Source organism: Drosophila subpulchrella, unplaced genomic scaffold (genome assembly GCF_014743375.2).
Source record: "Drosophila subpulchrella strain 33 F10 #4 breed RU33 unplaced genomic scaffold, RU_Dsub_v1.1 Primary Assembly Seq30, whole genome shotgun sequence".
Lineage (NCBI taxonomy): Eukaryota > Metazoa > Arthropoda > Insecta > Diptera > Drosophilidae > Drosophila > Drosophila subpulchrella.
This window is the reverse complement of record NW_023665566.1, coordinates 601,459-626,084: the sequence shown is the minus strand read 5'-3', so window position 1 is coordinate 626,084 and position 24,626 is coordinate 601,459.

The window sequence follows — 24,626 nt, the reverse complement described above, 5'->3', positions numbered from 1 at the left end:
ACATATATCTTCAGGCTCTTTTATTTTATGATCCATCAATGCTACGTTCGTTGAATGACCCTTCTTCATCGAGTGAAATCTCACCTTGCCGTTTGCTTTCTTCTATATCAAATTGATTATTCTTCATCGGATTTTTATCTTTCGTTTGCTCATAAGCAGCGTTCGGTCCTGCAAGATCATCTCTGTCTTCTACCAGAATAGGGTTGCTTTCCGTATCAGATGAGGTTTCTTTATTGAGATAACCTGTGATTAAATAACCAAGCCTTGTGCCAAAGGCTTATTAGGTCCTAGTTCAAGAAGTTCACCGGTTATTACACGAGAATATACCTCAATCCCAAAAGTTAGGTCAATTGGTCCAGGTTGCCGAAAGACACGATCTGCTAACGGCAGTCCCTCGGGAATATTAAGATCGGTATCAATCGATGCTGACGGTCTGTCTGTAATGACTGTGGGAATAATAAATACCTCTATTAGTGATTCAAACCCTGATGTAACTGATGAGAGCTTTAGTGCTGATCTGATTACTGTCGATATTTTTCCTCCGAATCCAGATATTCCAATCGGTGACATTTCCTTAAGAGAAATTTACATCAGAAATAGACAACTTACTAAAGCTCCTTGAAGCTTAGTACATTGACGAAGGACTACCAGCAGAACACGCTGACAAATTCAGCACAAAGGTTGCCATCACCACAATGGTTAAAAACTGTGAGCATGGCCGCCTAAAAACAATTTTAGAGGCAGGCAACTTCACAACTATGAATGAAGCCGTCACTAAGTACATACAATGCAGTACTGAAATGACAGGCAATGCAAATTCAATGTTGTACACACAAAGAGGAAACAACTATCGCGGTAACAACTTCAGAAATAATTACCGCGGTAGAGGCAATAGCCGAGGTAATTATCAGTCAACAATTATAGAGGTCGTGGTTATTATAGAGGAAACAACCGTGGTGGAAACACCAATAACAACAGATATAATAAGAACAATACCAATATAAATACAAACAGACAGAACAATAATAATGTCCGACAGGTACAAACCACGTCGGAAAACCAATAAAGACCCTTAAGATAAAAAACCCAGTAAAGAATACGGTTCATATTATCAATCTTAATTTCAAACTTTTCGTTTCACTTAAAAATGAACACACAAATAAATTATATACAATATTAGTTGATACAGGTACAGACATCTCTTTAATAAAATTGATGAGAAGTCGGTTCTATATTAATTGGTTTTTCTCTTGCAGTATAAAGTTCAGTCAGCTGCAATGAACCATTATATGTATCGGTTGATTCTATATCGGACGAGTCAGTGTCGCTAGTTATACCCTTTACTCGTAGAGTAAAAGGGTATACTAGATTCGTCGGAAAGTATGTAACAGGCAGAAGGATGCGTTTCCGACCCCATAAAGTATATATATTCTTGATCAGGATCACTAGCCGAGTCGATCTAACCATGTCCGTCTGTCCGTCTGTCTGTCCGTCCGGATGAACGCTGAGATCTCGGAAACTATAAGAGCTAGGCTATTGAGATATGGCGTGCAGATTCCTGAGCTTCTTACGCAGCGCAAGTTTATTTCAGCAGAGTGCCACGCCCACTTTAACGCCCACAAACCGCCCACAAACTTCAAAAAATCGCAAATATGAACGTGGATATCTCGGAAAATATCAAAGATAGAGAAATGGAATTTCAGATTTAGATTCCGTAGGCTTGAGCGAAGCGCAAGAGTGTTACGCGAATATGCCACGCCCACTCTAACGCCCACAATCCGCCCAAGCCTGTGGCGCCCACAATTTTCATGCTAGATAAAAAATTTTAATTGAAATGTATTGGTCTCGTCAATACATATTAATTGATCAAAAAAAAAAATTGCCACGCCCACTCTAACGCCCATAACGCTTAAATCTGTCTACCGCCGGTAGGTAGCGTATTTCAATCGCGCTTTGCTGCTTGCATATCTCCATTTCCCTTTGGTTCCTTTAGCTGAGTAACGGGTATCTGATAGTCGATTACCTCGACTATAGCGTTCTTCCTTGTTTTTAATTGGCTACATATATCTTCAGGCTCTTTTATTTTATGATCCATCAATGCTACGTTCGTTGAATGAATCCCTTCTTCATCGAGTGAAATCTCACCTTGCCGTTTGCTTTCTTCTATATCAAATTGATTATTCTTCATCGGATTTTTATCTTTCGTTTGCTCATAAGCAGCGTTCGGTCCTGCAAGATCATCTCTGTCTTCTACCAGAATAGGGTTGCTTTCCGTATCAGATGAGGTTTCTTTATTGAGATAACCTGTAATTACATAACCAAGCCTTGTGCCAAAGTCTTATTAGGTCCTAGTTCAAGAAGTTCATTGGCTATTAAACGAGAATATACCTCAATCCCAAAAGTTAGGTCAATGGGTCCAGGTTGCCGAAAGACACGATCTGCTAACGGCAGTCCCTCAGGAATATTAAGATCGGTATCAATCGGTACTGACGGTTGGTCTGTAATGACTGTGGGAATAATAAATTCCTCTATTAGTGTTTCAAACCCTGATGTAACTGACGAGAGCTTTAGTGCTGATCTGATTACTGTTGATATTTTTCCTCCGATTCCAGATATTCCAATCGGTGACATTTCCTTAAGAGATAGCAGATCTGCCATCCTCCTTGAGATAAGAGTTACCTGATGTAACTGATGAGAGCTTTAGTGCTGATCTGATCTGATCCTCCTAAGTGGTCGTAGCCTGCAATGGTTGCTGCTCCGGCCACTAGATTGCTAGTCGGTACTTGGTGTAACTGTGAATGATGCCGTTGCTGGCAGCCTCGACAAGTGCCTGGTGATCCACAGTTTTCAATCTTATGAGCTATAGACAAACAATTTGTGCATATTGGCTTGGCGCCGCGTTTTGGGGTCCATTTCCTGGAAGCGGCCACATGCTCTAAAATGATGTGGTCCTAGGTGACAAATCTTACAGCTCTCTTCGTTGTGAACTGACTGATGGCGGAATGTTGCTGTAGGTTGAGCGCTTATCGTCTCAAGCATGCAAGCGTGCCGCTCAATAAACGTCAGTACACTCCTTAACATTGGAATTTCCGTTGGTGCATCCGCTGAATTTTCCAGTGCAGCTAGAGACTGCTGGTCTAGTTTTCTTGTGATAATAAAACACAGGAGTGGATCCCAGGATTTCGTGCTGACATCGAGGTTTTTAGAGTACTCATTGAGTTTTTGATAGTGTCATGTAAGGCCCTTAGTTGGCGCGAGGAGCCGTCTATAGGCTTATGGTCAATAATTTTTGCTATGGCGGCGAATACTAGTATTGTACCGTTCTGGTACCTGGCCTTCAATCGCAACCAGGTGTCGTCATAGCCGCCCTGTGAGAAGGCTGTGTCTGTCAAGACGTTTCTCGCTTCACCACGAAGCGAACTCTGTAGAATATGTAGTTTTTGACTGGCCGAATATGGTTTATTATGTACCAATTCCACAAAGAGATCATGGAACCGTGGCCAGTCTAGATACTCGCCGTTGAACTCCGGAACGCTAATTGGTGGAAGTGCCCAGTTTAGGCTCATTGGCGCGTCGTTTTCTCGAAGCAGGTTCATTTCCTCGTATTCCTTGTATAATGTGTGGAATTGGGATAGCTCTGCTTCTGCCAGAGCTGCGGCCCCAGGTGTGCTATCCAATTCGTCGTGGGCTTGCCTCAGTAACGCCCAATGGAGTTCCAGGTGCCTTTGTAGGGCTGGGGTGACGGTTGGGGCGTTAATGTTAATGATGATTCCAATTCGTTGCAACTTCTCTGCAACTGTCGGATCAATGTGTCAATTGTGGAGTCTCCTTTGACTTGATCTCCTTTTTGTGATCTTGAAGTTGACCGAAGTTCGTCTGGGGGCCTTAGGAAGCCCGCTTCCAGTCGGCATGTTGTCAAGAAAGATATTCTGATATTTTTTGACTAGCTCCTTAAGTGCTACTAGTCGTGAAGAGTACTCCCTTCCAGTGGGTAATGCCGCTTGCTGATCTTCTTCATCTAGGTCGCAAAACTGCTGCCAGAGATCGTTTAACTGAGTTAGCTTACCGGAATAATAGCCGTCTCGGTGGCGTCGGTCGATGGAATCCTTGCCATAATTCTTAATGAGCTGTTGGATTTTCCCTTGCAGCTCGTTTTGGGTGTCTAGTAATCGATTGTGTAAATCGATTCTTATGTGACTTGTTTCCTCAATGAATGAAGTAGACATGTTGTGTGTCTTGGAAACAAAGAATCCTGTGAAGCTGGATGAAGCTGAGTATCCTGTGAAGCTGGATGAAGCTGACGTTCCTACTGAGCGCCTGGCACTGTTCCCAACTTGGCTACTGCTTGATTTGTTGGGTGTGGTCATGTTGAGTACCTTTGGGTACGAACAAGACTCATTCAACAATGTTGACTATAAAAATATTACCCAAATATCAGGTGTTGGTGAAGGAACAACCAACTCAAAAGGATTTGTATCAATCATAATATTCATATAGTAACATCAAATTTTCCTTTTCCATGTGATGGAATTATAGGCATAGATTTTATGAAAAAATACAATTGTCAAATAGATTTAAAACCAGAAAATGATTGGCTCATACTGAGACCTCTATAATCCGATTCATATTCTAATAAACCATATACTCGAAAATAATTTGACAATTCTACCAGCAAGATCCGAAGTAGTCCGAAAATTTGCTATAATTTCAGCAGCCAGGAATATATTAATACCAAATCAAGAAATCCAAAATGGAGTATTCATTGGAAATTCCATCGCAGATTTTAAAAACACTTTTTTCCGAATTTTGAATACAACTAATAAAACTGCAATCATTCAATTAAATACACTGAAAGTTGAACCATTGGATAATTACGACATAATTAAATCTAATAAAAATGTAAGCAAAGAAGAAATTTTAGACAAACTAAACAAAAATTTTCCACCTCAGTTCAAAGAAATACTTAAAGAATTATGCACAAAATACACAGATATATTCGGAATAGAATCCGAATCAATATCAACTAATAATTTTTACAAACAAAAAATAACAATGAAAGATGTTGAACCAGTATACATAAAGAATAATAGAATTCCCCACATTCAAAGAGACGAAGTAGAAAAACAAGTAGACAATTACTTAAAGACAAAATAGTATAACCTTCAGTTTCTGAATACAACAGTCCATTATTAATCGTCCCGAAAAAATCATTACCAAGTTGCGATACTAAAAGATGGCGTTTAGTAATTGATTACCGCCAAATTAACAAGATAATTTTATCCGAGAAACTTCCACTACCAAGAATAGACGATATTCTTGACCAATTGGTCATTGTAAGATCATATGTCAGGATTTCGTCAAATAGAACTCGAAGAAACGTCTAGATATATAACATCCTTTTCCACGAGCAATGGCTCCTATCGCTTCATGCGATTACCTTATGGTTTAAAAATAGTGCCAAATTCTTTCCAAAGAATGATGACAATTGCATTTTTAGGTATCTAACCTTCACATACATTCTTGTATATGGATGACCTACAAACGTTTTTGATTTATGCAGGAAGCACAACCTTAAAGTGCACCCAGAAAAGTGCACATTTTTCAGACACGAAGTGACCTTCCTTGGACACAAGTGAACTGACAAAGGTATTTTGCCAGACAGTAAGAAATACGATGAAATAGAAAAATACCCAGTCCCAACGGACGCAGACAGCGTTTGAAGATTCGTTGCATTTTGCAATTACTACAGACGTTTTATTAAAAAATGTTCCGATTACTCACGTCACATAACTAGATTATTTAAAAAGAATGTTAAATTTGAATGGACAGATGAATGTCAAAACCCATTTGATTACCTTAAAATTCAATTGATTTTAATAAAGAATTTTGTATAAAAACAGGTGCAAGCAAAAAAGCGTGTGGAGCTATTCTTACTCAATATTACAATAACACCCAGCTACCAGTAGCCTATCCATCAAGATCATTTACAAAAGGAGAAAGCAAAAAAAATACAACTGAACAAGAGTTAGCAGCTATCCACTGGGCGATAAATTATTTTCGACCATATATTTATGGAAGACATTTCACAGTCAAGACAGACCAGAGGCCATTAACTTTGTTCACGTCAAAAGGGCGTTTAATTTCAGGAGGCAGTGTCGAGCGGCAGTTTTATCCAGATGTCTACATCTCGCGCGCTCGCACTGCCGTCCGCTCTCCCTCTCCATCTCTCCCCTAAGTCTCCGCTCTGCTCTGGAGCGCTTAAATTAAGTTAGGCTTAGGCAGTTCATGTTTCAAAGTGTACTAATAAACACCTACGCTCGTCGCGTAAAAACCCCAAAAGTACTCCCGTGTTTTTTGGGTACCGTTCAGTCTTGGGGCTTCAACTATTTCCATCGATCAAGCCGCACCGCCCCAACATTTTGGTCCAGTCGAAGCCGGATTTCAAAATCTTTGGATTTTCCTCTCCTGGAGTTTTCTTTGATTTTGTCCCAGCAGACTTGAACCGCTCCAGATAAGTTCCACTTCCTATAATTGCCGGTCATACGCCAGTTTTTCGAACCCTATTTCGACTAACTTTCTGTATGATATATTGTCTAAATCCAAAAGTGATTAATCCGACGCAACGGCATTTAATATATGTATTTCGATTCCGTTACTTGTGCCCGACAATATTCCAGTTTCCTTTGCCCACAATTGTACACTTGAAACAATTCCAGAATATATTTCAGTGCTACTATTCAACAAAAATATTTCTCAAATATATTTTCAATTCCAATTGTGTGTAAAATATAACTCAGCCACAGTAAAAAATTACCAATCATAAAGATTGTCCTTAAGATTTGCACTCTTTATTTTTTACTGTGTTCCAGCTGCATGTGTATATTTACAAAAACAATCTAATACAGTCCACTCGAACTACTTTTTTCTAATACAGTCCACTCCAACTACTTTTCTCGACCTACAAATACGGCTAAACTATTTCTAAAATTAAAAACAAAGTGACAATATCCACAAATTTACTCCAGCAAATCGTTTGCAATTTAGTTGTGCAGGTGACAAACAAACGCACCGACATACAAACATAAGCGAAGTCTTTCCAATTCCCGCAACGTTATTCCGCTATTCGCACCCCACATATGTACATATGTACAGTGTGCATACATACGTATATCGCCAGTGCACAGTGGGTCAAGAGCTCACAAAAAGTGTTCCTTTCAAACAAACAATATTAAAGTCCGTAATTCCTTACATAAGTCCGACCATCCGATATAATAAATATTTATTGCCTATCCGACAGTGTGACCGTATATATTTACAATCTTAATTGGTTCCTAAATTCCAATTTGATTCCAATCCGTTTCCTTACATCTGAATTAAAATTCTAAATTATTTAACGTCATGGCAACATCAGTAAAATCCGCTTTAACCCGATTTATGGCCACAGCTGACTGTCTGATCCACTTTGAGGCCACTGTGAACGCTCCAGGTGCTCCTACACCAACGTTATCCGCCTGTAACATCCGTCGCGATCACCTCAATTCCTTGTGGCAAACGGTAAAGGCAGCATACGACATATGCTCCGACAGCATTATATCTGCAGGCGAGAGCGCAGCAGACACAAAATCCATACTAAAGTCCACGTATTACCAAACGTACTCCACTTACGAAATATTTCCCGCGCAGCTGATGGAACAAATCCAAAAAGGCTCCTCCCAAATACCTCAAGCTCCAGTAACTCCGTCCCGAAATTCCACGTCTTATGGCTGTCGGCTCCCTCCTATCGACACAGAGGTTTTCTCTGGCGACTATCTTCGGTGGCCGACTTTCCGGGACCCTTTCACGGCAATATACATAGACAATCCGAGTCTAACGCCCGTTGAGAAATTATTCCACTTAAATTCAAAAACAAGTGGCGAAGCTCATTCCATAGTTTCAAGATCCCCACTCACCAATGATGGCTTTCGCTCAGCCTGGAATAACCTAACTGAGCGTTTCGAAAATAAGCGATTGCAGGTGAACAGTCACCTGAAAACACTTTTCAATGTGCAATCCATAGCACAGGAGTCAGGAGCAGCCTTAAAGGAACTTCAACGCACTTTTCAAGGTTGCTTAACTTCCTTAAAATTTTCCGGTGTTAATATTGAGAATTGGGACCCTATCCTGGTTTATATGTGCTCGACAAAACTACCAAAGCTCACTCTCTCATTATGGGAGCAATCCATCCAAAATAAAGCCGAAATTCCTACGTGGCTTGAGCTTGATTCATATTTGACAGAGCGCCATCGAACTCTTGAGGCCGTCGATAGCTTCCGATCTGCCAATTTCCACCACGTTCAGTCCAAAGACACAAATCGAGTGGCAGAATTTCCAAAAATAAATTCCTTCAACACAAGGTTAGTTCCGATACCCAAGGGCTGCGATCTGTGTTCCAAGAAGAACCACCCCGTGCGTATATGTCCACGCTTCCTACAGATGACGGTAGACGATCGCCTAGCCTATATTCAAAGGAAGCAGTTGTGCTCCAATTGCTTTGCAAGTAGCCATCAATTCCGGGATTGCACAAGCGCTCACAACTGTATCACTTGCCAAGATCGGCATCACACATTGCTGCATCGAAACAGCGGCCCTACTACTGCGACGATTCCATCCGACCCTCCAAGGCCAGTAACCGCCTCAGTTCCACACATCATTTCGTCCTATTCAGCGCAAGTTTCCGTACAAAAAGTCCCTCCTAAGAATACTCCATCCGAGTATTGGGTTCCATACCCATCCTTGGATGGCAGACGTACTCGAGGTATTAAATCCTACCAATGCCGAGTCTGCCAAAAGATCCATCCTCTACGGAAGTGCCACCACTTTCTACGGCTAAGCCCCCAGAATCGGCTCCGGGAAGTACATATCCAGAAGTACTGCTCCAATTGCTTGGCTCACAATCATACCAAGGACTCCCGCCGTAGTGGTCATCACTGCCACAAGTGTGGAAAGGACCACCACACTCTCCTATATACGGACGACCGATCTACACTTCCAACGTATTCCTGAGCCTACTATCCTGAGGTTCTTGCTACGGGTGTCCTCGCAAGGGGGGGGAGAATGTTCACGTAAAAAGGGCGTTTAATTTCAGGAGGCAGTGTCGAGCGGCAGTTTTATCCAGATGTCTACATCTCGCGCGCTCGCACTGCCGTCCGCTCTCCCTCTCCATCTCTCCCCTAAGTCTCCGCTCTGCTCTGGAGCGCTTAAGTTAAGTTAGGCTTAGGCAGTTCATGTTTCAAAGTGTACTAATAAACACCTACGCTCGTCGCGTAAAAACCCCAAAAGTACTCCCGTGTTTTTTGGGTACCATTCAGTCTTGGGGCTTCAACTATTTCCATCGATCAAGCCGCACCGCCCAAGAAACTTATTTATTTTCAATGACAAACCCGAGCTCAAAAACTAACGCGAATGAGATTAGGCTTAGAAGAATATGATTTTACTGTAAAATATCTTAAGGGAAAAGACAATCATATAGCCGACGCGCTTTCAAGAATAAGTTTAACGGACTGAAAAAATATTGAAACGAATAATACAATTCTGACAGTCACTACCAGAAACCAAAGTAAACAAAAAATTCCTGCGCAGGAAAAGAAAAAGAAAAAAAAGTTTGCCTAGGCAAACTCTAAATAAAGCTTCTCAGCCCAACGTATACGAAGTCATTGTAAATGACGAGGAACGAAAAGTAGTGACCTTGCGAATAACAGATTCACTGTGTTTACTAAAGCACGGAATAAAAGTTATAGCAAAAATTGATGTTTGCGATATGTACACCAATCGAATTCTCGACTTAGATCAGATCTTTCAAAGGCTTGAAAAAGAAGCCGGTATACTTAATATCAGCAAACTCAAAGTGGCACCGAGCGAAAAGATCTTTGACACTATATCAATAGAATCTTTAAAAATAATGGGCAATAAAATATAACAATCTCTAAGAGTAGCGCTACTTAAGCCGGTGACCCTATTATCTATAATGATAAAGAGAAAGAAGCATTACTGTTTACATTCCATGACGATCCAATACAAGGAGGTGAGATACAAAGGCATTATTATTGGAAAAATATGACTCGATTTATAACAAATTATATACGAAAATGCCAAAAATGCCAAAAATCCAAAACAACCAAACATACAAAAACACCACTGACTATAACTGTAACGCAACAAATAGTTTTTGACAGGGTAATTGTGGATACGATCGGTCCACTACCTAAATCCGAACAAGGAAATGAATATGCAGTAACCCTAATCTGCGATTTAACTAAATACCTTGTGGCATTACCAATTCAAAACAAAAGTGCAAAAACAGTAGCAAAAGCTATATTTGAAGTTTTTACTCTTAAGTACGGTCGAACGAAGACGTTCATAACGGACATGGAAACAGAATATCAATATTCGATAATTGACGATTTATGTAAAAATTTAAATATCAAAAACATAACTTCTACCGCACACCATCAGCAGACTGTAGGAACCGTGGAGCGAAGCCACATAACATTTAATGAGTTCATCCGCTCATACATCTCAGTTGATAAAACAGATTGGGATGTATGGCTTCAATACTTTGTATATTGTTTCAACACAACACCCTCTATGGCACATGACTATTGTCCATATGAGTTAGTTTTTGGTAAAATTTCAAATTTACCTCAACATTTTAATAGTATAGATAAAATAAAACCGCTATATAATATAGGTGACTACGCTAAAGAATCTAAGTTTAGACTAGAACAAGCATTTAATAGAGCTAGATTAATGTTAGAATCTCATAAACAGAAACAAAAAACAAGGAAGAACGCTATAGTCGAGTACCTCGACTATCAGATACCCGTTACTCAGCTAAAGGGACCAAAGAGAAATGGAGATATGCAAGCAGCAAAGCGAGATTAAAATGCGCCACCTACCGGCGGTAGACAGATTTAAGCGTTATGGGCGTTAGAGTTGGCGTGGCAAATTTTTTTTTGGATCAATCGATAGGTATTGACGAGACCAATACAGTTCAGTTAAATTTTTGTATCTAGCGTGAAAATTGTGGGCGCCACAGGCTTGGGCGGCTTGATGGCGTTAGAGTGGGCGTGGCACATTCGCGTAATAAACTTGTGCTGCGTACAAGGCTACGGAATCTAAATCTGAGATATCAGTTCTCTATCTTTTATAGTTTCCGAGATATCCACGTTCAAATTTACGATTTTTTGAAGTTTGTGGGCGGTTTGTGGGCGTTATAGTGGGCGTGGCAAACTTTTTTTTTAGGTCAATCGATAGGTATTGATGAGAACATTACATTTCAGTTTCAGTTTTTATTCTAGCATCAAAAGTGTAGGAGCCACAGTTTTGGGCGGTTTGTGGGCGTTAGAGTGGGCGTGGCACTCTTCTGAAACAAACTTGCGCTGCGCAGGAATCTCAGGAATCTGCATGCCTAATCCCAGTATTGTAGCTCTTACAATTTCCGAGATCTCAGCGTTCATACGGACAGACGGTCAGACGGACAGAGGGACAGACGGACAGACGGACATGGCTAGATCGACTCGGCTAGTGATCCTGATCAAGAATATATATACTTTATGGGGTCGGAAACGCTTCCTTCTGCCTGTTACATACTTTCCGACGAATCTAGTACACCCTTTTACTCTACGAGTAACGGGTATAATTAGATATGACAAAAATACTTTATATTTTGATTTAAAAATAGGAGATCAGGTTTTATTGAAAAATGAAACAAGGCATAAGCTAGACTTGAAATATACTGGACCCTATAAGGTTGAAAGTATAGAAGAAAAATATAACATAGTAATTTAAAATAATAAAAATAAGAAACAAACAGTACATAGGGATAAGTTAAAAAATTGTATTTTATAATCACGGTTTATTTACTTTGAACTCCAAAATCGAACTACTTAAATCTAAGCTCAGTTCCTCGCTCCAAAGTGCAGCGGAGACTTTACGGAGGGGAGCTGGGAACAGAGCGGAAGAGCGGGAGCGCGAGAGCGCGAGAGAGCGGGAGAGCGGTGCAGTTGGATAGCGGGGCCGGGGTCCAGATTCGCCGGACAGTGGGCCTGAACATTCCGCCACCCTTGCAATCGCTAGCGTTGCAAAAAGAGACGGACCCCGGCCAGTATCCTACGCCTTAAGCCTGCGTACAGGCGCCGGAGAGGATCCACCCGAACACCGTCTTCTGGGCTACTAGCAGTCCCTCGTCGACCATGTGGAAGCCCGGTTGTATCACCTTCAGGAAGACGTCCGCGCCCAGGATTAGGGAAATGGTGGCTGGCCGATGGAAACGTTCATCCGCGAGCGGTAGCTCCTTAAACTTCTTGATTACGCTCTCACTGAGCGCACGGATGGGGGTGCGAATGCGCACGTTCGGTTCGATCTTGAGGACCACCTCTATCTTGATGGCCTCGTCGACCTTCGACCGAATCGTCGCCGTGCAGATGCTCTCATCGCCCACGTTCGTTGTCGGCAAACGAAATGCGGCGGCCAGGGATGCATCGATGGAGCTTGTCAGGGTGCACGGATCGATGAGTGCGGCGGTGTCGAACGTCTTCTCCCCGGTCCCGACGATCACCAAAGCAGTCGGAAGGACGTTGACGCTATGACGCTGGAGAAGTGCCGCGAGCGACGGAGCTGGTGTCGAGGATGCTGAGCGCGGTGGAGGGGCAAGCGTTTGGCGAGTTGGCGGATCTTGCTGGTGCGAACGCTGCTTAGAAGCGGGCTGTTGCTTGGAGCCGGACTTTTTGCGGGAAACAAGTTCGTGCATGTGGAGCAGCGTGTGATGGTTCCGGTCGCACATTCTGCACCGGTCACCGCAACGACAGCTCCCAGGGGAGTGGTGGTGTGCGAGATAGTTCGCCCAGTACTTGTTTATAAGAACTGCCCGCAGCCGCTTCTCTGCGCTCAGCTTTAGGAACCTCTGACACTTCCGAAGAGGATGGATTCCGCGGCAGACTCGGCATCGGTAGGACTGAGTACCTCTCGTACGTCTGCTATCCAATGCCTGAGCGCTTCGTGGACGGGGAGCCATTTTCCTGGTTAGAGTGTGGATAAGGAAAAACAAGCAGAGCTGATTAGCAATGACGAGGATAATGGCTACGGACTAAGGTGTATAAGTAACGTGGCTCGTTACTAGGTAGTTTTGGACGGCTCTTTTGGAAGAAGAACCACCTTGGTCACTGGACGTTTGACAATGCCGCGCGCCGTACGAATGTCGACTACGCGGACATTGCCATCGGTTCCCGGAAAAACGGAGTATTTTCTTCCGAGTCGCCACTCATTTGAGGGCAAATTTTCTTCTTTAATGACGACCATGTCGCTGAAACGCAGATTTTCTGTGGGAACTTGCCACTTGTTGCGCTTGTGAAGCTCCTTAAGGTACTCATCCTTCCATCGAGTGCGGAATTGCTGATGGAGAGACTTTAAGTGCTGCCACCGGTTCAGAATGGACTTGGATTCGCCCTTTACTTCAGGTTCCACTATGGATAGAAGAGGTCCACCAACAAGAAAGTGCCCTGGTGTCAACGCTAAGAGATCAGTTGGATCCTCGGACATGGGAGATAGCGGTCTGGAATTCAGACAAGCTTCTATTCTCGCTAGGAGGGTGGACAGCTCTTCAAAGGTGTACTTCCGTGTAGCGGTGGACTTGTAAATAAGGTCTTGCAGCTCTTGACACCAGCTTCCCATAGGCCTCCCATATGGGGTGCAGGAAGTCTCGGGAAAGCACAGTGGAAGCGCCGACGAAGGTCTTTCCATTGTCGGACTGGACTTGGCGAGGACACCCTCTTGTAGATACAAAACGAGCGAAAGCGGCAAGAAACTTTTCAGTCGTTAAGTCGGATGAAGGCTCTAGATGGATGGCCTTTGTAGAAAAACAGACGAAAACCAACACATACCCTTTTGTAATGAGACAAGCTCTTCCGGTATAATTTTTAATATCAAACGGGCCGGCGTAGTCCATCCCTGTGTACGTGAACGGACGGGAAAAGGACACTCGCTCTTTCGGAAAACTTCCCATCATCTGGACTTGCAATCTCTTTTTGTGGATAACGCAGACCTTGCAGGAGTTAACCACTGCCTTCACCAAGTTCTTTATTCTCGGAATCCAGTATCTGGACCGGGTGAGACGCACCACTAACTGGTTACCACCATGTAATGAAATGAGATGCGTGAATGTTTCCAGGAGCCGCGAGAGTGCAAATTCGTACGGTAGGATTATCGGATGTCGTTCATCATACCGCAAACTATCGGAGGCCGTTACGCGGCCGCATGCCCTGATTAACCCTTTCTTGTCTAGAAAGGGGTTCAGGGAGAGAATCGAACTCGCCGCGGGCACAGGACGCTTCTGACTCAAGCAGCGGTATTCTTCAGAAAAATACCTGCGCTGAGTGCAAATTGTCATGAGCTGTTCCGCGGCGGCAAGGTCCTGGGCCTCTAGACGGACCCCAGAAAGCGTTGATTGCCTTCGACATCACTGGAAAAATCGATGGACGTACGCGAGGACCCGCAATGCTTTATCTAATTTGGAAAAGCGATCTAGGAAATCTTCTGTCGGCATAGACTCCACATGGGCTTTGACGGCACGCTTTTCGATCTCGGTCACCGGCAGGTCGGTTCCCTGGCTGGGCCAAAGATCGCGTGGACGTTGCAGCTAAGTGGGTCCATGCCACCAAAGCGGGTTATCCACCAGCTCTTGGAGGGGAACTCCTCGACTAGCCAAATCAGCTGGATTATGTTCGGATTGAACGTGTGACCAATTCGCTGCCTCTGTGGAATCGGTGATCTTCGTCACCCTGTTGGCAACGAGCGTTGTCCAATGGCACGCCGGTTTGGCTAACCATGCTAGCACAATCGTGGAATCGGTCCAACAATGGAGTTTTGGAAGGAAACCCATCTGGGTATTCTGACCTGGTCTAGGACCGAATAGCTCTGGAGAAAGCTGTTCCACCTTTGGCACAGCTCAATTGGAAGTTTGTCGTCCCAACCTAGATCCTGAAGCCAAATCTCTTGCATAAAGATTTTGGCACACACAACAAATGGAGCGAGCCAGCCTGCTGGATCAAACAGCTTGGCAATTTCGGAAAGGACTTGGCGCTTTGTGGGGGAGATTTCCGTTGCTAAATCTGGTGGGACGAAAAAGAACTCGTCGGACGTCGCCTTCCAGCGTACGCCGAGAGTTTTTGCTGTGCTCTCAGTGTCGATTTCGAGGAAGTCTGTTGTCAGAAGATGATCTCTTTGGATATGGGCTAATATTTCTTTGTGGTTGGAGGTCCATTTTCTCAATGGAGAGCCCGCGGAATCTAGAGCACTTTGTAGCTCGCGAACAATGAGCTTAGCGTCCTCGGCGGAGTCAGTTCCCGAAAGGACATCGTACATCATCATCATACATATGATTTCAAATGACGTTACTCGCTGTTGGATGGCTGAGCTGCACGTCAGTTTCCAGTTGTTGCAGGACTCGAGTGGCCAGGAATGGCGCTCAATTAACTCCAAAAGTTACCGTCTGTAATTCGAAATCTCGAATGTGCCCCTCGCTGTTGCGGAATAAGATGCGCTGGATCTACCCCTATCTGCCGATACATTTTCTCGATATCGGCACTGTACACGTATCGGAAATATCGCCACTTCAGGATCTGGATAGTTAGATCGGACTGTAAGACCGGGCCATTATGAAGGATATCATTTAAACTGACCCCATTCTCTGAAGGGCTGGAGGCATTGAAAACCACACGTAGCTTGGTGGTTGTACTTTCCGGCTTGAGCACGGCATGATGCGGAAGGTAATAACTGGCAGAATTATGGGTAGGACGGACTTCTTTCATGTGATGGAGGTCGAGATACTCTTGAATCACGGAGTCGTATTTGGTTTTGAGCTGACTGTCCCTCTTTAGGCGTTGCTCGGTTCTTAGGAACTGCGACAACGCGGAGGATCTGGAGTGACCGAGGGCGGATTTCACGTTTTCGGGATCACGAAACGGAAGACTTACGACATACCTGCCGTTATCGTCTCTCGTAGTCGTCCGGAGAAGATTTTCCTCGCACGTCAAATCGGAAGATTTTGTCACTTTTACTGGCAGATCCTTCACCTCCCAAAATTTGGTGAGAAGCCTATCCAGGGACGTGTCAACCGTGTGGGAGATTCTCGTGGAAAAAACGGAAATCTGATTTTCCCTTGGAGCAGGAACGGGACCTGTTAGGATCCACCCAAAAATGGTTTCTTGACCGAGGAGAGAGCCACAAATGTTCGGCCGGGTGCCGCTTAGGAGAATGGATGGCAGTACGTCGGCCCCGACCAGAATATCTATCTGTGCGCTCTCGTAGAAATTTGGATCCGCTAGTGGCAGTTCGGGAAGATCCCGTAGAAACTGTTGCGGAATCGGAGAAGATGGAAGGTTTCCAGCTAATTGAGGAAGAACATAGGCCGTCGTGTTTATTTGCAAGCCAGGCCTGGTCGGAGAACGGATGGTAAACTGACAGAGCTCTTTGGATTCAGCGGATACTGTCTGGTTTAAGCCTGATACTTGGGCTTGGATTACCTGGTGAGGCAACTTTATTAATTTGAACAGCCGCTCAGAAATAAAGGTTGCCTCTGACCCTGAATCTATCAAGGCATGAGCTTTAAAATTCGACCCCAGGTGACATATGTCAATTATGACGGTGCCCAGCAAGACGGATACCCCGTCGCGAAGTAATTTTGGACTGTAGAGTCCGTGGACCGGGAAGCGGTGGCAACTGGTGTACTTGGTCTTGATCTGGGTCTTGGGGAGGGATTCGAAGGCTATTGTGGGGAGTTGCCTCTGTGTAGTAAGGTGTGATGGCGGCCGCGGCACGTAAAGCAACTATGAGTGCTTTCACAATCACGCAGCTGATGCCCTCGTGCGAAGCAGTTCAGACACAGCTGCTTTCTCTTTATATATGCCGACCGCTCGTCGACCGTCATCTGGAGAAATCGTGCACATGTGCGGACAGGATGGTTTTCCTTCTTACAAAGGTCACATCCTTTGGGCTTGGGTGCCACTCTTGTCTCGTAAGAATTTATTCTTCGAGGCGCTGCAGTGGGGGCGGAGGTTTTTGGCAGAGATTGACTCGAGCCTGACGGCCGTACGTCGTCTATGGCTTCTAAGGTCCGGTGACGCTCCGTAAGGAAGGCGTTCAGCTCCTGCCACGTCGGAATCTCGGCCTTGTTGTGCAGGGACTGTTCCCACAAGGATAGCGTGAGCTTCGGAAGTTTGGAGGAGCACATATACACTAAGAGACAATCCTAATTTTCGGCTTCAATTCCGGACATTTCTAAAGCCGTGAGGCAACCCTGGATAGTGCGTTGAAGTTCTCGGATAGCTGAACCAGATTCCTGATTAACGGACTGCACACCGAAAAGTATTTTTAATTGGCTATTTACTAACAACCGCTTGTTTTCGAAACGCTCAGTTAGGTTAGCCCAAGCTGAGCGAAAGCCATCGTTAGTAAGGGGGGAGTTCGACACTATCGTGTGTGCATCGCCACTTGTTTTGGCATTCAGGTGAAACAGTTTTTCGACTGGCGTCAGCCTTGGATTGCTTATATATATGTAAGATAATTGGATATTATCTGTAGTTTATTAATAAAGTTTAGGAATATAATAGTTTGTACATATAAGAGTTACATAAGTTTTGATATTGATTAACGCGACTTTTCAACTGATTTTGCGACTGAAATTACTACTTTTTGACCAACGACTTTGTTTCACAACTTCTCTGTCTCTTGATTCGGCTGATGGTGGTGGACTATCGAATATCATTTTAGAACGCAGAGTGATAAGGACTGCCAACCTATGTCCAATCTACCAGCTCGCATTCGGCCATCCTGCAAAACATCTGTCCCAGATGCCTCGTCCTCTTCAGTTAAAAGGTTTTCATCTTCGTCCTCGTTGCTAGCATAGCGCCACAGCTTCATGAAGTCAGCGCTAGTAGACGTCTGTAGTGGACCCTCAAAATCGGTTGCTTTCTTTACATCATACCTGCCGTTGCGTTTAACCTGTATGACTTCATATGGCCCCATGTATTTGTTGGCTAACTTTTTGCCGGTTATAAACTGCGTCACCTTGATGGCAACCAGATCACCTAACTGATAACCATGACTTCCTTTTCTCTTCTTGTCAAAGTTCTTCTTGTAGATCTCTTGAGCTTTTTCGATTTGGTGACGAGTTTCTTTCCAAATTTCGTTACGTTCTACTTGTTGATTTATTATCATCTCATCTTCAAGGATCTTAGGGAGTTCGGCACTAGAGTTGTTTCTCATTCGCATCCCAAACATAACTTCGAATGGCGTGAAGCTAGTTGATGCGTGGACATGTGCATTTATGGCCTGCTGTACTTGTGATTTGTATTTATACCACTTTGCGGGCTCCGATGCTGACATTTTTGAGAGTACTGAAATAATTACTCTGTTGACCCGTTCGATTTTCCGTTGCCCCTTGGCACACCGGCTGTAGTCTCAATGTGATCAATATTTTTCGCTGTGCAGAATTCCTTGAAGGAGTGTGATGTAAATGCAGCTCCTTTATCGCTGATGATTCTCTGTGGGCTGCCAAATATTGAGACCCAGGACTCCAAGTGTTTGATAACTTCCTCTGCGTTCGTTGACTTAGTGGGAAACAACCAAGTGTATTTAGAAATGCCATCCACAAGTGCAAAAATGTAGCGGTAGCTTTTTGATGTCATGTCTAATGAGCCCAGATGATCCACATGAAGCGTTGAAAGGGGAGTATCTCCTTTGTTTATAGCGTGCAAGAAGTCGTCCTGCTTCCCCAATTTCTGATTATGTGTGATGCACTCGATACAGTTGGAAATAGTCTGCTTTACTTTCTTCTCAAGGTGGGAAATGTGGAAATCCTGCTGGATTGCACGCATAGTCTTCTGCGTTCCCATGTGTCCAAAGTTATGCGAACTTGTTATAATCTCTTTCTCCATGCATTTTGGTACAGCTAAAAGTTCTTGCCCATTTACTTGCTTATATATCAAGTTGTTTTTGATTATATAATCGGCATACGGTCCATGCTTCAAAATTTCCCGAACAGCCATTAAATGTTCATCATTTTGTTGGGCTCTCTTGATCTGCGTGTTAACTTCGGATGACACGATCATTGTAGGGAAACGACTAAGGCTGTCGACATGTTGCATTCTAGTTCCTGCGCGATGCTCCACGTTGAAGGTAAAGTCTTGCAAGTACATCAACCACGGCGTAACTTCTCGAGGAACATCTTCTTTTGAGATCGTCTGCTTGAAGGCTGCACAATCCGTTACCAGGTCAAACTCAATACCCAGCAAATAATGGCGAAGTCTCTTTGTTGCTAGAATAGCTGCCTTTACCTCGAGCACGTAACTGGTGGCGTTTTCTTCTTGTGGTGTGGTTTTCTTACTCCAGTAAAAAACGGGGTGCCACTTCCCAGCATGTTGTTGCAGCAGCGTTCCACCGAAGCCATGTTTTGAAGCATCAACGTGTAATTGAGTTTTGGCGCCTTGACTCCAAACCTTCAGGACTGGTTCCTCTATAAGTGCTGCTTTTAATCGATCAACGGCTTGCTTCTGTTCTCCTTCTATTTTGAAAACAGCATCCTTTTTTAGCAGCTGCGTTAAGGGTTTAGCAATAAAGGCGTAATCCTTAACAAACTTGCGAAAATACCCTGTTAGACCGAGGAATGCCTGTATACCTCTGATGTTGACCGGCGTAGGAAAGTTTTTGACTGCCTTGATTTTCTCTTTTCCTGGCCATATCTGCCCATTTTCTATTTCGTACCCAAGAAAATTGATACGCTGTTTTAGAAAGTGGCATTTAGACCACTTTATATCAAGACCGTACTGCTGGGCCTGCTTCAAGACGCGTTCCATGTTGCTTAGACATTCATCGGCTGCTTGTCCAAAAACAACAATGACATCGATGTACATTTCCATAATACCTGAATTTATCAGCTGTTGAAAGATATAAGTGACATACCTTACAAATACTGTGGGAGAATTGCAATACCCGAATGGTGCTCTGTTGAATTCGAATAGACCCTCTTTGGTCACAAATGCAGTGTATTTTCGGCTGGCTTCATCAATTTCGACATGGAAAAATACATTCTTGAGATCGAAGACTGAAAAATATTTCGCATTTTGCATCTTGTCAAGCACTTCGTCTATGAGTGGAACTGGGAATCGATCTTTAAGAACCTTGGTGTTTAATATACGGTAATCTATGCACAGTCTGTATGTCTTATCCTTCTTCTTGGCCAGCACAACTTTACTAGCAACATCTGAATACGACTCTCTTACAATTCCCAGCTGCAGCCATTCCTCCACCTGTTTGCGAATTATTTCCCTTTCTGCTGCTGAAGATCGGCTTGGATGTTCTCTAAAAGCTATGTTGGTGCAATTAGGGATGATTGTCATCTTTACAGGGCAGGTTAGCTTCACGTCAGACGGCTTGTAGTCCTCAACCATTTGCTTGACTGCAGTTTTGTATTCGCCTGGAACGTCTAGCTCTAATTCATGACTCACCACATTGTAAATATTATGGTCATTCTCGGCAACGGTGTCATCTCCTCGTTTGAAAGCGTATTTTCCATTCTCCAGCACAACAGAAAACTTTTTTAAGAAGTCGAATCCAATAATGATGTTCACATTAATTTTGGTGTCGGGAACAATGAGAAACCTATGTAGCGTTTGCATGCCATCTACCTCCACGTCGACATTCAGTGCACCCAGCACGGAGGTTGCAATGTTTCCGAGCCTGTACAGTTTTGCAAAACTTTTCTGCAGTGGGATTTCAGCGAACTTATCCTTGTAGGTCCTGATACGCATAAGCGACACATCAGCTCCAGTGTCTACTAGGCATGCCACACTCTTTTTGTTGATCGCTGGTACTTTCTCCCTCGACTCGCTGATTACACCGATAATTGGCTTTTCACCTGGACAATTCCTTGAAGTATGCCCACCTCCGTTACATTTAAAGCATTTCGTCTCCTCTTTACATTCGGCTCTCATATGCTCAGTTGAGCCGCAATTGAAGCAATGCCTCTGGCTCTGACTTTGTTTCTGATCGAAACGCTTTACTGGTTTTCCTGCTTTACCTAGGTCATTCTGATTCACTGCTTGCTTGCGCTGTATATTGGATTTCGTCATCATCTCGATCGTTTCAAATCGACTTCGTAGCTCCTTGAAAGTTGTCGCACTATATAGAGGGTATATGAGATCGTCACGAAGCTTTAATCCATCTGCGATATATTGGATCACCGACTCATCCTCCACAATTCCAAGAGCTGCTATCTTACGCATATGCAAAACATATTCGTGGAAATTCTCGTTGTCGTTTTTCTTTCGCTCTCGAAGCTGCTTGTGTACTTCAGCACTGGTCAGCGTCTTATCAAATTCGTCCAAAAGTACTTCGCATAGGGTATCATAGTCCGAAACAGTGGTGGACTCCAGGAATAACATTGCAGTTCCCTTCATTTTCATACGAGCGTTCACATATTTTTGCTTCAACGTTAGCTCGTAGGCACTGGCGTTTTCGTTGAAACATTTAAGCCACTGTCTAATTGGAATTGACACTCCATCAAAATCGGGGACAACTTTAGAGAAGCTCTCAATTGGAACAACGGTCCTGCTTGAATCACTTTGCCCAATTTTTGTAGCAAGCAGTTTTAGCACTTCGCTCAACTCGCTGCTGTTGGTGCAGTCTTCTTCGCGATTATTGTTGTATTTCAGCTCCTGTTGAAACTCAGCTTCGTGTGTTACATCACTACTACTAGCGAACTTAACTTGCTCCTCGATATTATTTCCCTTCTCTTCCTCGTAAGGCGGCACGAAGAAAGTATGATTCATATTCACCACTGCTGCTGCATTTTGCGAATCTTCTGGTTTCATTTTCTGATTGTTTTGTTTTCCACCTGGACTGCATTTTTTGTTCTTTTTCGCGGAGCGAAGCATTTTACCAACTTCTTTGCAATGTCAAATTCAAAGTGTTCGGTTTTTCCCCGAAATCAAACGACGTTCACTCACACCAACAGATTTTTTACTTGCTCGACGGTTGAGCCCCCATGTAAGATAATTGGATATTATCTGTAGTTTATTAATAAAGTTTAGGAATATAATAGTTTGTACATATAAGAGTTACATAAGTTTTGATATTGATTAACGCGACTTTTCAACTGATTTTGCGACTGAAATTACTACTTTTTGACCAACGACTTTGTTTCACAACTTCTCTGTCTCTTGATTCGGCTGATGGTGGTGGACTATCGAATATCATTTTAGAACGCAGCGTGATTAGGACTGCCAACCTATGTCCAATCTACCAGCTCACATATATGGCCGCAGATAATCTCCGGTGAAAACCTCGGTATCGCACGGAGGCAGCCGACAGCCAGAGGAAATGTAAGTCTGGGTAGGAACAGCTTGAACTTGGGGAGCCTGGGCTATCATATCCGCGATCTGAGCCCCACATCTCTCGTAAACGAAATAGCAGTAGCCGTATTTAGCTTTGGCAAACTATCAGCTGCACTGATCGTATTCTGCCTTGATGCGGTCCCATAACGCGCGTATTTCTTCGCGGCGGATGTTCAGCATGGACAGAGTAGGAGGGATCGGCGAAGGAGTGTTTGTTCTCGATTCAAACTCACTCAGCCGATCTGAGACCTCAATGAATTTGCTTAGAGCAGTTTGGGAAGGTGTCAGTGCCATTTTGACGTTTCCACGGGTGTCCATTTTTCGGGGCGACGAGGACTTAGCGGTTAGTTCGGGTGTGGGCGGATCTACGGCTATGCCTGGAACTACGGCAGGTGGAATAGACAACTTGTTGTTATCACTTCCAACGGACATTAAAAAAAGATGACCTTTTTTGGGTCAGAATCTGCTCTTCCTTGTTTATGTCGAATAAATAGGAAACCTGGCCCACTTCTGGAACAGTGGAACGAGGTGTCGACAAAAAAAAGTAGTGGATCGGAGTAATAGAAAATTGGAGCAAGTACCGACCTGGTTCACTTTGCGGAATTAAATTCCAAAGATACGGATTAGGAACGGTGAGTAAGGAGTTCGAATATCACCCGTTGAGAAATAATACTATAATATTTAACCCTTTTGGTATATGTATTTTGGAATTGGGATCAAGTTTGGTATATTTTTTTTTTGCTGGTATTTTTCGCGTTTAAAATAAATTGAGGGGGAAAATACCAACTATGTGTTAATATATAGTCCCCGGTGGAGTAATTTTAATCTTTCGCCTCTATTCTCGGCGGCGTCGGTCGATAGAATCCTTGCCATAATTCTTAATGAGCTGTTGGATTTTCCCTTGCAGCTCGTTTTGGGTGTCTAGTAATCGATTGTGTAAATCGATTCTTGTGTGACTTGTTTCCTCTATGAATGAAGTAGACATGTTGTGTGTCTTGTCCTGTGAAGCTGGATGAAGCTGAGTATCCTGTGAAGCTCGATGAAGCTGACGTTCCTGTGACGCTGGAAGAAGAAGCGTATCCTGTGAAGCTGGATGAAGCTGTGAGTCCTGTGAAGCTGGATTAAGCTGAGTTCCTGTGACGCTGGAAGAAGAAGCGTATCCTGTGAAGCTGGATGAAGCTGAGTTCCTGTGACGCTGAAAGAAGAAGTGTATCCTGTGAAGCTGGATGAAGCTGTGAGTCCTATGAAGCTGGATTAAGCTGAGTTCCTGTGACGCTGGAAGAAGAAGCGTATCCTGTGAACCTGGATGAAGCTGAGTTCCTGTGACGCTGGAAGAAGTGCATCCTGTGAAGCTGGATGAAGCTGTGAGTCCTGTGAAGCTGGATTAAGCTGAAGATCCTGTGACGCTGGATGAAGAAGCGTATCCTGTGAAGCTCGATAAAGCTAACGATCCTGTGACGCTGGATGACGAAGCGTATTCTGGGAAGCTGGATTAAGCTGACGATCCTGTGACGCTGGATGAAGAAGCGTATCCTGTGAAGCTGGATAAAGCTAACGATCCTGTGACGCTGGATGACGAAGCGTATCCTGTGAAGCTGGATTAAGCTGAGTTCCTGTGACGCTGGAAGAAGAAGCGTATCCTGTGAACCTGGATGAAGCTGAGTTCCTGTGACGCTGGAAGAAGTGTATCCTGTGAAGCTGGATGAAGCTGTGAGTCCTGTGAAGCTGGATTAAGCTGAAGATCCTGTGACGCTGGATGAAGAAGCGTATCCTGTGAAGCTCGATAAAGCTAACGATCCTGTGACGCTGGATGACGAAGCGTATTCTGTGAAGCTGGATTAAGCTGACGATCCTGTGACGCTGGATGAAGAAGCGTATCCTGTGAAGCTGGATAAAGCTAACGATCCTGTGACGCTGGATGACGAAGCGTATCCTGTGAAGCTGGATTAAGCTGAGTTCCTGTGACGCTGGAAGAAGAAGCGTATCCTTCCTAGCCTTTGGTAGGAAGGGGGTTGCTGAAGTGTGATCCTTTGTTGGTAAAGGATCACGTCGGGGTCACCAATGTTTGTGCCTAACCGAAGTAGACACTTCTTGGTCACACCGCGGGACAAGGGGGTGATGAGCACTTGTCTCTGGCACGGGGACGCTTTGCTGGCAGGACGACCGCGTTGCGGCAATGGTAACGATGGTTACTGCGATGCC